Source organism: Sparus aurata, chromosome 4 (genome assembly GCF_900880675.1).
Source record: "Sparus aurata chromosome 4, fSpaAur1.1, whole genome shotgun sequence".
Taxonomy (NCBI): domain Eukaryota; kingdom Metazoa; phylum Chordata; class Actinopteri; order Spariformes; family Sparidae; genus Sparus; species Sparus aurata.
Window position 1 is genome coordinate 14,340,806 of NC_044190.1, and position 12,170 is coordinate 14,352,975.

Genomic DNA, 12,170 nt, shown 5'->3' on the forward strand with positions numbered 1-12,170 from the left:
CTCTATAAAAACAACACAGCAAGCTTACTCACACTGCTGCTATTTTCTGGAAAAGTAGTTAGGAAAGATAAACATCAATCAGCATGTGTGTTTTTTTTACTTGGTCAATTTCCAAACAAGAGAACAGGAGAATAATGCTGGACCTGGAAATTCTCTGTTTTAGTAGTTTGTGGCCTAGTAACTCTGTTGATGTTGTTTCAGTTATGCAAGAAAGGAAAAGATAACACTTGTTTAACTAGTGTGCTTTGTATTCATGTGCTAAATGAATGGAAATGATAGATGAGGACAATTTAAACAACACACTATCAACATCCATATTTGGTGCAATGATTTGTGAGCTGTTTCTGACATGAGCAAAGAAACAGAATAAGTAGTTGAAGTGTTTGATAAATATGAGATGGTTTTGCTCTTCTCTGTTTGGCATCACTGAGTCTGTTGTTCTTTTCTCATATCCTGCCTGCTGTCTGTCTAATATCGTGACCTGGCCCTGTTCAGCCTGCACCTTACCTCTGTGATGCTTCATCAAATTAACTCAGGCCACCAACTGAAGTTCTTCGGTTTCTCTGCTGACTCATTTCTACTAAATTCCTCTTCTTGCCAGAGGCGTATTATGTTTTAATGGGCATTACATTTTTCACTGTTGTTTAAAGTGTTCGGAGCCTTCCTGTTTGTTTATGATTTGAACTGAAATGGCTCTCATGTCACTTAAATTTTGCATTTATACAGAATGCCATTCAACCCACAGTGTCTATTGTCATAGCACAGAATGTTACTGGAAACATTTCAGAAATATAAATACATTTTATAGCTTAAACACAGACATGAAATAACAACTCGAAAAGTTATGGAGAAAATAAAGTCTGTAATTGGTTTGTGCTAGAGCCACACAGTTCTAGACAGACCGTTTTTAGATGAGGTTTTGCAGAGGAAAAAAGCAGGAAAATACAAGCCAGGACTTATAATTTTTAGTCATTTATGTTTCAGCATTCAATCTCTGATGAGTGGCATCTCATTATTTCTCCAACCTTTTTAGTCTGCATGTGTAAAAAGGGGCTAAAGCAATTTTACTACAGTACTGCTTATTAGGGCTGCTCGATTATGGCAAAAATCGTAATCACGATTATTTTGATTGATATTGTAATCACGATTATTAAAGACGATTATTCATTGATTTGAGAACAAGCATTTATTGAACTTTAAACTCTTGTATTTCTTTTAACACAATAAGTTTGAACTGAAAAACAAGAAAAATTCAAATAAGAGAAAAATGTATTAATAAAATGAATATGTAAAAATAAAAAATAAAGACTATCCATGACTTAAAGTCCTATACACTGAAACAGAATTACTCTGCACTCTGCACTTGCTACAACAACCTTACCTAGTACTTACATATGGCATTTTCTGCTGAAATGGTGACGTGATGGTAACACATGCCGCTTGTCCAATGTGTTAATCAGTTTATTGAACCCCGGGTCGTTAGCGGTGTTGATAGGGCACATGTCTTTGGCAATCATGTATGTGACAGCATCCATTATTTCTTTATGCCAGCGGGAGCTGGGTGGATATGCAGTGGTATTGTAAAGTGTGTCCTTAATTGAGGACTGTGTGGCGGTAGCAGGAGTCGAGGAGCTTTTCATTTTTGAGTTTTTTTGTTCCTTCACTGCTTGGTCATGTATTACTCTGTGTGTGGACTTTAAATAAATTGGTTGTGTTGCCTTGAGGTGCAGACACGGTCGCGTGACATATCTTGCACAATATCTTTGTTTGTTCCGAGTCAGACTCCTTGAAACCGAAGTGTTTCCACACACAGAATTCGCTTTACCTTTCTTCCCGACCAAAGGCTGCCTTCCTGCCATCTTCTACCATCTTCTTCTACACATTTTTTCCAAACACCCACTGGCAATATGCACCAGCGTGGCTGAAAAGCGAAATTTTTCGGGCGGAGTGGAGCAGAGTACAATTCAATTAATCGCCCAGCCCTACTGCTTATCAACATTTCGAAGACCGGTCTGTCAGAGTACCACTAACGATCTGTAGGCTTTTAGGGGACAGTCAGTTTTGATTGCGACGTGGTAGATGGACTGTGCAGTCTCAGTTACCAGCTGTCCACAGGTAAGATGGCTAATATTGATAAAGTCATCTGGTGGCAGAATGCTGTTGATGTTACTGCCACCTCCCATCACACACATCAATACCAGACCTATTGTGGAGCTGTCTTAGTTATGAGAAGATTATCCCTGGGTAAAAAATTTGTTTGGACAGACTACCCATTTACAAAAGAGCCAATTACAGCAGCATAGTGGTGTCTCCAATTAGATTTGCATGTCACACTCAGAGGCAGGAACTGCCCATTGTCCTGCAGATAAAAGCCAGCCATCAGGGAGTCATGCTGCTCTGACTGAGCCTTAGGCTCACTTCCACTGCCTGCACATACTCCCCATGCTGCACCAAGCCTTCCAGCATCACCCACACAAGCTTGCATCTTTACATCCAAATATACACGCAGACTGGTGGGTGACTGCTGGTAGACATTCATTCTGCTGGGTTTGCAGGAGACGGATTAGAAAATAGAATGGTTAAAGGGTGAGATATCCCGACTCTCCTAGCCCCTCTTTGCCTGGTAAATGGCCACAATCCAAATAATGCAAACTCTATGTTTGGTATTTGTTGTTTCCAAACCCAAACTGATATAATCATAATGATGTCACTATGACATCTTCTGCAACCACAAGACATTAGATTAGATAAGATACATCGATCTCAAAGGATATTAAACTGCCCACATAATTCTATGTGTCTTTGACGTTGGCATGGATACAGTACTTCCATGACAGGGACGCTCAGAAAAAAACGGAGGTTGTATTGTTGATAGCGTGGTTGGTGAGGTGGTTAAATACATTACAACATAAATGGAGAACTCTTTCACATTTCATCATTCACATTGCCAATGAGAGAAATTGACAGCAGAGGTTATTTCCAGCATTTTTTGGATGTCCACCATTGTTTAAACTTGTGTCTTAGGATGTCTCATTTTAACTATTGGCTACAATACCGCCTACATTTTCCAGTGGTACTGCTCCGTTTCATCCGCATCTATAAGATTTAAGACACTATGGACAAATACAGAAGAAATTAATGCAAAATATTGCCAGAGACCTCTATCCCTTTATAAACAGTATACGCATACATATTTTGGGCATAAATTAGCCTTTACAGTGATAAGTAAACTGATCATGAATATATATTGGTTGACTGGTAAGACTGAGATATCATTTTGTCATTTCATGAAAACTTTATGACATTTGGAAACATCTGGATGGAAGGAAATCTTTGCCTGACAAAGGTTCCTCTCCAACCTTTAGTTCCAGTTCTGATGTCATTTCTATGTTGATTTACCATAACACTTGCATCATTGTCTTGTAGTGCCATAAAAGTTTAAAACTTACCATTTCACTGTCCCCACCTTAATGACCTATTTCACGTGTCCAGGGTTCCAGAATTAAAAATCAGAAATAAGATTTAACTTTCTCATTGACAGTGTTACTGTTACTGATGAGTGACAATTGGATGACTTAAAGATTATATGGAATTCGTGTTAAAAAGTATCCAGTTCTTTGAAGAAAAGTAAAAAATACAAGCCTGTGGACATGAAACCCCAGGGAGAGAAGACAGTTATGACTCCAGTTATGAATCAGCAAACTCAGAAGTCTGTAGTGTGGTCACTGCTAACAGCAAGCTGACTTTTTTGTAAGCATATGTTATTGCAACAGGACAGTAAGAGACATTGACATCACACAAAGTATTTCACATATACATTTCCATTAGACCCAGACATTGCTTGCCAAATCAAGAATTAATGACGAAACAAAGAAAACAAAGGGAATAGAAATCAATTAGAATGTATAGTATTTGGTCAATTGTCCCTTGGCCACATTAGCAAAAGGAACGATATGTCACGTTATTATAAATCCAATCACCTTCTAGCTCAGATTGATGATATTAACCTACTAGTCAGAGGAGAGAGCTAATACATTTCTTGAAGTAGGAGTAGGAGACAGTGAAACTTTGTAGTTGAACCCCAAAGGGAGAACTCAATCTTCACTAGGTCCAAGAGAGAGGTAGCAACACATTCTGATGCAAGCACAACACCCACACCCAAAATGTTCCTATTGTCATCATGGGTTGATGTGTGTCAATTAATCAGGATGAGCCACTTTTATTTTTTCCCACCCTTGCAATCAATCAATCTTTATTTGTATAGCACCAATTCAGAAGAAAAGTAACACATTCCAAATTGAGCAGATGTAAACCATACTCCTTGATTAATTTATTTACAGAGACCAACCATTTCCCCCATGAGCAAGCACTTGGCTGAGGGAGAGAGAGAAGGAGAGAGAGAGAGAGGGAGAGAGAGAAGGAGAGAGAGAGAGGGAGAGAAATGTAAGGGGGCTATGAATTTTCTATAGCTCCTATTTATTTTCAATAGTAACAGTGGCTGAGCCCTATGGTATCGTTGTATTTAGAGACATCTTCCATAACAAAATGATGGGGAAAAAACACAACATCATTAAACCTGTTATATGGTTAAAAATGTTTAATGGAAGCTGACAGAAGTAATGTCAAGCTGCACAGAGCAGATCAAGGCAGGCAGGAAGTCAGGCACAGGAACAGCACTGAGCATCAGTTCAATTTTCTAAATAAACAAACTTGGGATCTGCAGCACAACAAAGTCTGAAATATTAACAATAAACTCATGAAAAACAGAGAAATCATTTAACTATGTAGCATAGTTGTCCCTGTTAGAAGCACAAAAATCCAGGAAAAATTAGGAAATGAACATTTGATCAAGTCAGCAAAATCAGACAGGCGTAAAGCTATGCCTCTGAAAGGCTCCTGTTGGGATGTGAAGCCATGTGGAGGACAGAACAAAACTGAATCGGAATCACTAGGTCACAGAGACCTGCCCAGTTCAATCAAAGCATTAGTGAACCAGTACTAGACATAGAACATTTTGTTATGTGTGTTGTAAACAGTAAACAGAGCTGATTCAGACTTTCTGAGGGTTCCTTCAGCAAGTTTGAGGGTTGCCAGTGTAGAGAGGGTTTCTCTGCAGAGAATCCAGACTTTTACAATCTTGTGGTTTGTAGCAGAATGTTTATTTGAGGTCGTCATCCCTGCAAGATAATGGTATCATTTCACTAATGTAATTACAGCATAGACCCTTCTCATAGACACATTGGTTTGGCATGTTCATTCACTTCAGATAACTTTTTCCTGTGTCAATGTCTGTGTTATTAGTTTGATAGTACTGTTTCTCTTGCTTCACTTTGACTATTGTATTTGTGTTAGCGAACTGACAAAACACATAGGTCTGCAATGTCTGATAGGGCTGTCCCTTCTCAAAAAGTGCATTTCAAACAAGTTCCAACTAACATTTGGTTATGTAACATCTAGGGTTGCGTACCAATAACATTTGAACCGATGACCATGATCACATGCCATAAAAGGCTTTGAACTAAAAAAACAGAGTGTAGAATTGGTTAAGTTACCTTTTAAAGCTAAGTACTTTGTTTGAGATCTAACTGCAGCTGTTCTTTTTAGCATCAGCACCCAAAGCTATTCTGAATATTGTGTTTGAAAAGAAACCCAGAAGGCTTTATCTCACAGCAACTTGTGACTTACCTTTCTCTTGCCTTTGTTAGAGAACCTTTCTAGCTTGGGGCAGAAATGCTGTGAGGTTAATTGACTGTGAAGAAATTGTACTAATGAGTCATAAGTTGCATCGGTGACCACGAAACTGGAGGTCATGTAATTAGGAAGAGTGCTAATAATGGTGAAGCCACAGGAGAGAGACATAAACATCCTGACCAATGGGCTGTCTGCGGATAACTGCTGGTGTTACCCTGCTGGATACAGTCTGTGCTGGCGCTCAGTTCTCCTCCAGCATTACAATCAACTGAACTAGCCTGGAAAAATACTTTGGGGAAGGAAGTGGAACTGCTCAACTGTACAACTTCAACCTTTGTCCTACAAATCAAACAAATACAGATAGAGGTGTATGGCAGTAATTGGAGGTTTCTTTTTACCAGAAATGTAAGAATGAACCTTACCCCTGTATGTACAGTTGTGGTCAAAAGTTTGCATACACTTATAAAGAACATGTACTGTATATCATGGCAGACTTGAGTTCCAATGATAACCCTAACCCTGAGTCTAATTTTTCTGTTGGTGGAACACATACTACGATGTCAGAAAAAAAACATTAATCAGGTTTAGTTTAACAATGAGTTTATTATAGGCCTTCTGAAAATGTGACCAAATCTGCTGGGTCTAAAATATACATGTTGTAATTATAATATTTGGTCAATTGTCCCTTGGCCATTTTCACTTTAATTAGGTGCCATCCACAAGCTTCTGTTAGAACTCTGGCTGAGTTTTAAATCACTCCTCTTGACAGAATCTATGAAGTTTAATTAAATTTGCCAGCTTGCTGCCACATACTTGTTTGTTCAGCACAGTCCCCATGTTTTCAATGGGAGGTCAGGTCTTTGAGAAGGCTATTTTAATACCTCAATTTTAGCTTGATTGAATCATTCCTTTATCCCTTCTGGCTGATGATTTTAAGTTTTTCCTGAAGAATTTGGAGATAGTCCTCTTCCTTCATTATTCCATTTACTTTGTTAAGAGGGCAAGATCTACTGGCAGCAATACAACCCCACAGCATAATACTACAACCACCATACTTGAAGGTAGTTATAGTGTTCTTGAGTTTAAAGGCCTCACCATCTTACCTCCAGACATATTGCTTGTCATTGTAGCCAAACAACCTAATTTTTGCCTAATCTGACCACAGAGTTTTCCTCCAGAACGTTCCTTTCTCCATATGGTAAGCAGCAAACATCAGTCAAGCTATGAGGTGCTAGGTTTTGAGCAAGGGTTTCTTTCTTGTATGTCAGCCTCTTAGCCCATTGTGATGTAAGACACTCTTGACTGTGAACACTGACACCTGTTTTCCAGCAGTTTCTAATTCATTGCAGACTTGCTTTTTGGTGTTTTTCAGTTGACTCTTGACCATCCTGACAGATTTTCTCTCAGCAGCAGGTGATAGTTTGCATTTCGTGTCACATCTGTGCCATAAACAGTTGTTTGCATAGTTGATCTTGGAACCTGTAACTGCTTTGGAAGGGCTCCAAGGGATTTTCCTGACTTGTTCAAATCAAAATTGCCCTCTTTCAGATTGATGCTGAGCTCTTTAGACTTACGCATTGTAGTGTTTGTGGCAGAGTCTGATGTGTAAACAAACCCTAAACAAACCCTGGCTGGGCCAGAAAAGTCATCGGCCATTATTATAAATTCATTGAAGTTGCTGTATGTATATATCAGACCCGTCATATTTGGTAACATTTTCAGAAGGCCTATAATAAATTCACATTCAAACCAAATTTCATGAATGTGTTTTGTGAAAAAAGTAGTGAAACAAACAAATTGGTCCTGTAGATCGCCTCAGCTGAGGACAAGATTTCAGAGCGAGACTTCTTCTTGAACGAGATTTGTGTTCTTGCCTACAAAAAATATCTTATTATTTAACAACTTAGAATAACAACGTCAGTCAGTGGCAAAACAAGCACTTTTACTGAACATAACTTTGACAGTCAAAGTTGACCAGAATCATTATGTTACAGCCATTGTCAGAGGCAGAATCTGCATCTACATTGCAGTGTATCTAAGAATCAAGAATTTTACACAACTTCATTAAAAACTACCTGAATGCTTTTTACACTTCAAGTGAGGAGAGATAACCAATTTACGGTTGTATCAGTGATTTCTTCCAACCCAGTAGCCGCATCACCTTTAGTGTACTAAGGAATACTACACATGGATTTCTGTTTGTTGTGGCACATGCAGTGGCCGGGTTTCAGATGTAAAGGCTGACTTCACTCTCTTTAATTAACAAGGGCACAGTGTGGTTTGATTGGCAGCCAGACCTCAATTAGGTGCAGAGAACTAAAGAGGAATGCAGGCTAAAGTCATGGCAAAGCAAAGAATTACTCAGGCAGTTCCTGTGGTCGTAGTCAACTTCAGGTATCACTTTCCATAGCTTTCACGCCTTGCCTATCTTATTCCCTGTATGGCCTTTCCCTGGGGATCAGGCTTGTGGCTGCATTCCAGAGCTGTCTTCTCAAATTAGACTTTCTGGGGGTTGCAGCCATTCTGATGCTCCCTTCATTGGGGAGGCAATGACACAAACCCTGCCTTCTTGACCACAGTTGAGATCCTGCCAGCTGCCCCAAAACAGCTGTCCCAGTGTGTACACTTAAGGCCTCCTGTGATTTTAAAAAGATCTACTTAAACTAACTTACTATTTTTTTATAGGTTTACATTCAGAGTTTCCTGTTCTTTTCATCTTTAACTTTTCTTTTTCTAATTAACGCTCAAATAGAACACTGAATCTGTAACTTGTTTTCCCTTTTCTTCATCACTTAGTTGACACTCACAATTTTAGTCTTTTATGTTTACATACAACTCTGTCCTGCTCAGGACAGGTGAAAAGCTTTTTAAAGTATTTCTCTCTCATTAGGAGTTGAGCAGAACTGTAGCTGCAAGTTAAAGGAGTATCTCTATAGGTTAGCAAAGCAAGGTTAGGATCTTGAGCTTTGTTTAGCAGTTGTTTAACTGTCTGGACATCTGCCTCTTCATTACTCCGAACAAACCTGGGCCTACTGGTGTGTGTCTCTGTGTTTAACCTGTAAGCTCCTGCAAAGTCCACAAACTTCTGACTTGTAAACTGTGGTCCGTTATCGCTGTAGAAAAGTTCTGGGATGATTTTTCTTTGAGAAGAGGGGCTTATCCTGCCAGTCCCGGAATGAACTTCCAAGAAAGCTGCAGACTTCTCCCATGATTGATGGCTGTTTCATCTCCCTGATTGACTTGTTTTATATGGATCTGGTTTCCCACCATTTACAGACAGGATGTGACCAAGAAACTTCACTTATCGTCTTTTTAACCCACACTTCCTGGAGATTATGCAGAATAGTGTGGAGATTGATGTGTGCTGGTGTTAAGCTTTTCCCCAAATAACAATGTCCTCCATGTGACATACAAATCCCTGTAGTCCGTTGAGTAGGGGTCGACCGATCGGCTCCAATACCACGCATTTTGCTGATTTTCTGTATCAACGTTTTATTTTCATGCCAATCATTTTATTTATCTATTAAAAAGTGCACCACTCTGGTTCTGCTATAAGATGCCCCTCTGCAAAAACACAACAATCCTATGATCTGTTTACATTACGATAAGCATGCCCAGTTTTCTAGTCACACTGCTGATAATGTGTGTACAATGCACTTTGTTACAACACTAGTTAGGGTTGGGCGATATGGACACATTTTTCTACCACTAAATGGATCATTTCAGATCTCTGTAGTGACAAATATCACAATATAGTATGTTTTCTGTAAAGATTAAATGAAAAAGTGACTATACAAAATAACCACATACTTCATGACAACTTTTTGATAATCCTATGAATTAAATACAAATTAAAGTAAATAAATATTACAAGCAAAAACTGAAAAAACTACAGTTCAGTTTACAAAAATACCCAATAGTTGAACAAGCCAATCAACATAAATATAATATAACACATAAAAAGTACAGCCAATTAACAAAGTATGTTCAGTACAATATGATATGTACAATATCAAAAGTAATAGGCTAGTTACTTTTGCTTGATATCAGCCTGTTTCAAGTAGTCTGCAGTAGTGCAGCCAGTGAAAAAAATAAGTACAGTAATAGCTACATAAAATAAATCAAATTCCAAGTTTCAGAAATCTTTACATCGACTACACAATGTCCAGTCATCCTTAATGAAGGGAATTGTCAAGCTCATGTAGGGTTGTGTCACTCGACTTGTCCACGTTTGTCGTTAAGGCATAATATGACACATTGCAAAGCTTTGCTTCTACTCTACCCATACTTCTACCTCTACCCATGCAAGCACGGCACCTCTATCTTACTGAAATGTTTGTGAATTCATGTTATGAGACATGAGATCCCCCACAATGATGTAGTGAACACGGGGCCAAATCAAAACACCCCTAAGGGCCATGTGTGGAAACCAGTTGCAAAGGTTTAAAAGTGATGATGAAAGCTGAAGCAATACTTCGGTGTGAAATCAGCTGTTCTTAGTGTACCATACAGTATTAGACGTGTGTGTTCAATATTATGCTTCAGCTTTTTGTTCTTCAACAGCAGTGCATGAAAGTGGAAGTAATATGGCCTGGGAACTAATTCATGACTTCATGATATGCTTAAACTATACTTGGTCAGTGATCAAATTTGTATTTAAAAGTATTTAGTTTGAATATTTCATTGGTTGTGGGTGGTTACAAGATGCATGAGCTATTACGCTCAGGTGACGTATTGTCATGGTTGTCATTGCGCTGTATTATTATTCTGATATTTTTATCAGAAATTCCATGCACCGTGGTGGATGATGAGATATGCAATCAGTTTATAAAAGTGTTTTCACAAACATCCTTTGCTTATCTTGGAAAGGCCAAACACATCATTAGCATTACAGTTCATCTCTTTGTTCTTATTAAACGGAAATCTCAACAGGTCCCCCCACACTCATCTGGCGGCTGCAGGGCTGTTGAATCCACTAGAAAATTTGTCCCGCATTTTGTCAGTGTTCGTCCACAGGCACAAAGAGCACAGACAGCTCTCAAGAGCTGACTCAGACGCTCTATATTCATCAAACTGTATACCTGGCTGTGCTTATAATGCATAAAGAAAGAATATGTTACTACACTGCCTATTCATCCCCTAGCATGCTATGAGGAACATTTTTCATGTAGTACTTAGCTAAAATAGAGGAATGAACCAGTTGTGAACCAGAAGTCCCCACCATTTTGTTTATGTACTATGAAAGCACAGGCTAGAAAAACTCTGATGAAACTATAAAACAAGACAGTGGGGGAAGAAAAGTTTCATCTCCCTTAGTGGAGCGGCTGTGTCTGTATATGGGTCTATCAACTGAGCTACTGGTGTGCGGCGGGGAGAGACAATTTAATCAGAACTTAAAGATCTTTTTTCGACTGATTTAATGTGCTTACATGCACTAATAATAATATAACCTAGCTTATTAATATAAAATCTGGATAAAGTAGGTAAAGTAACCAGTAGGACTTAAAGCTAACTAAACTAACTAAAGCTTATAAAGAAATGTGATGGGATAAAAGTGTCATTTCTGCCACTGAGGTGTAATGGGGTAGAAGATGTGGTTTTGGTTTAAAGGGTACTCATGCTGTACAGGTTTTTTGTGAGGAAAGCATAATCTCATGTTGACACCCTGCAATGGATGAATGGACGTGTAGTGGAATCTAGGCAAATCCCCAGGAGGAAGGCGGGACTCCCAGTGGCTGCTACTAAGGCAGACAGATGGGAGGGGAAATCAAGGCGGCTGTAACTGTATATATTTCAGTAATATTGTCAGTTTTCACATTGAACTGGAGGGACTGTCCCTCAGTAATAAATGATTGTTTTTTTTCTCATTGTAAGTAAAATAATGGTAGTATTTTAAAATTAAATAAGCTACATTACAGAGAGCTTTGAAAAACATGCCTCTCAAAAATAAAGTGCTTAATTTTAGAAAAATACAGTTTTAATTTGAGTTCCCTTTTTCCTCTTTTGGTCAACTCTATTTCACATCTTGACATCTTGGCCTCCAAGCCCGATGCAAGAAACCTAGTGTATCAAAGCAGTTGCTCATAGGAGGCACAATAGTTTGGGTGTTTTGACAGAATTGTAAACAAAGGTGGCGGGTAGTAAGACAATGGCCTTTGAGTTAGACTGTCAGGTTTCTCTGGCTGGGGAATTTTCCACACCTGTAGCATGCTTAGCAATCTGAAGGTGTTTGTGACTTGGTTGATTTGTGAGTTGATTGATGTGGGGCCTTATGTGTGGCTTGCTTCATTGTTTTTTATTGTCACAGCGTCAATATCTGTTCGCTTTCCCCTCTGAGGTCTGTTTGCTATCTTTTTACCAATGTTGTCTTCCTTATTGACAGCTTAGAGGCCCCCAGCTCAGCGCCACCTTGTTGAAGGTCCATTTAATATGTTTTTGTAAAAAGGTCAGAACTATAGCCCTGGGCTACCCAATTCCTG

The 12,170-nt window shown here is 38.9% G+C and overlaps 1 protein-coding gene across 1 annotated transcript in view; it reads left to right on the plus strand.

The window, feature by feature from the left end:
- chsy1 (chondroitin sulfate synthase 1) overlaps window positions 1–12,170 on the plus strand; it is a 76,303-nt gene that overhangs the window by 60,839 nt on the left and 3,294 nt on the right. The gene's annotated exons all lie outside the window — the stretch shown is intronic.